Raw genomic sequence first — 2768 nt, 5'->3', positions numbered from 1 at the left:
GGGGGAGGGAGGGGGCGGCGCCGCGGGACGGGCGCAGCAGGCTCTGTGGCCGCGCCGCCGCGCTCCTTCGCGGCCGGTCTGGGTTTGCGGGAGTTTCCCCCGTCCCGCCCGGCGGCCCTGCCGCAGCCAGCCTCTCCCCGCTCCGCTCCCGGCGGGGTCCGGAGTCCGCTCCAAGTTTTGCGCTGTTGACTTCGGTGCTGGAGGCCGAGTGGGCGGCGCCCCCGCTCCCTGCGCCGCGGGAGATGCGATGGCCGGTGTGCACCGAGGGTCCCGGGCGAGTGGCGCGTCCGGAGGCCGCACTTCATTTGCTTAATGAAACGTGTTTCGCGTGCTTAGTAAAGCCATCATACCCCGGTTTAAGTTTGACTCAAAAGAATCAAAGCCAGTGTGTTTCTGGGATGAGGGTTTCCAAAGGATGACGACGATGATGATGATTGATGGATGGTGGTGGTGATAATGATGATGAATTTAAGCCCCGTGGAAGATTTTGAAGAGGCCAAAAAAGGGAAGGGTGTTCCGGAGTGTCCTAACAACAGTTTTCGATCGCATCTAACCATATAAGGTCCTGTGTCTGCTGTCTTTGAGCTCCTGTGTACCTCTGTGAATTGTAGAAAGCCTATAGTGCTGCCAGACTTTTGTTCATAAAAATGCAAGTGAGTTTGTGTCCGCAGAACGAAAGTGATTATTGCCCAGTGGACACTGACCAATTTGTAAATTCATATTAGCTGCTTACCTGTCAATATAACATACTTGTTCCCTTATTAATGAATTAAATATAATCTTAGACACCTGTTCATTTCATATTTGTGTGAGTCATGATCTTACATTTTTCTAAAAATTAATATTTTCTCACTTCCCGTATTTCTTAAAATAGAAGTGCACTACCTTGATAATTGGTTAAAATTAAAACTATGTACTTAAAAAAATCAAAGTTAAGTGTTGATTTGAAATAATTTTGAACATTCTAGAGTGGAGAATACCAGGAAAAGGAATCACTACCTATATCTTAACATTTTTTTTTTTTAGGGATGCCTGGATGGCCCAGTGGGTTATGGTTTGGGCTCAGGTCATGATCTCCTGGTTCATGAGACTGAGCACCGAGTGAGGCTCTGCACCGACAGAGAGGAACCTGCTTGTGACTGACTCTCTCTCTCTGCCCCTACACTATGCTCTCTCTCTCAAAATAAATAAATACTCTTTAAAGATTTTTTAAAATTGTGGCAAAATACACATGGCACGGAATTTACCATGTTAACTATTTTTAAGCAAACAGCCAGGGGCATTAAGCTCATTCACATCGTTGTGCTGCTCTCCCCACCCTCCATCTTTTGAACTTTTTCATCTTCCCATTTTTCCCACACTGAAACTCTACCCATTGACCAATAACTCCCCACCGCCACTCCTCAGGTTTTTAGCCCTGGCACCCACCATCCCACTTTCTGTCCCTGTGAATTTGAGTACTAGAGACACTTCATATAAGCGAAGTCATACAGTATTTATGACTGGCTCATTTCACTTAGATAACGCCCTCGTGGTTCATCCACCTTGTAGCATGTATCAGAATCTCCTTCCTCTGTATGGCTGAATAATATTCCACTGTATATATATTTAGTTTATCCGTTTATCCTTTGATGCACAGTGTGATTGTTCCCATCTTCTAAGTTGCTCTAAGGGTGATTAGTCGACATTACAGAGCCTTGAGTCAGTCACACTCCAGAATCTACACACTTCAGCTGTCTTCAGCTAATTACCCATGTTTGTCTCCAATCGGAGACTTTGATAATGAACACAATACCTGTTACTAACGTTCTTTCACTGGTTAAGTATTCCTGTCTGAGATTTGTGATTTGGCTAGAAATACCAGCAAGGCATTCTTGCTCCTCCAGATGTGGGGTGTTAGAATCAGGACACTCAATACCTGCAAGAGTACTGCCCCAGCTTTGATTTCGACATGTACACACACCCGTGAGATGATCACCATAATCACGATGATAAACATACCCATTACCTACGGAAGTTTCTTTCTGCCCTTGGTTATGCTCCCTCTCATCTCCGCCGGCCACCCCTGTCTCCAGGCACCCACCGATCTGCTTTCGGTCACTATAGATTGGTTTGCATTTTCTAGAGTTTTGTGTAGGTGGAGTCCTATAACAAAGGCCACATACAAGTGAATATCGACGCCTCTCCCACAGCCCAGCAGCTCCTTGTCTGAACTGAAGATCACCTGGGGCCATCACTTAGGGAAATCACAGATGAATGGGACTCCCCTGGGTAGTGGGACTGCATTTGTGTGTTTACAAACCCCAGGGAATTCTTAGGCTAAGGAAAGTATAAGACACAAAGCCAGTGTGGCCAAAACCAAAACAAAACAAAAACAAACACCACAGTAGAAATCCTTTTCAGCTCTGAGGGGACACTTTTGCTTTTGAATGCATTTCACAGCTTGCCTTTACCTTGGAACCTAACTTTTTTGTGGTTTAGGACAGCCAAGAGAGTTCATAAAGACTTGATGGGCTCTGAATCCTCTTCTCATGTAGATTGCTGTGTGGACTGAGTAAAGTCCAGGCTGCGTGACCTGGGAGGACCAGAATCTGGTACCTTGTGCCTACGATACCTGTCTTCCAGCCCTTCCATTCCTCCTCCTTCCCCACTGCCTCTGTCTAAACCTATGACCTTCTCCCATTTTCCCTTAAACTGGCTTCTAACTGGTTTCCTACACCCGTGCTTTCTCCTCCCTTTCTCTTAGCCACACAGGCCCTCAGAGCTGA

Source organism: Suricata suricatta, chromosome 1, assembly GCF_006229205.1.
Source record: "Suricata suricatta isolate VVHF042 chromosome 1, meerkat_22Aug2017_6uvM2_HiC, whole genome shotgun sequence".
Lineage (NCBI taxonomy): Eukaryota > Metazoa > Chordata > Mammalia > Carnivora > Herpestidae > Suricata > Suricata suricatta.
Note: the sequence above shows the minus strand (reverse complement) of the source record.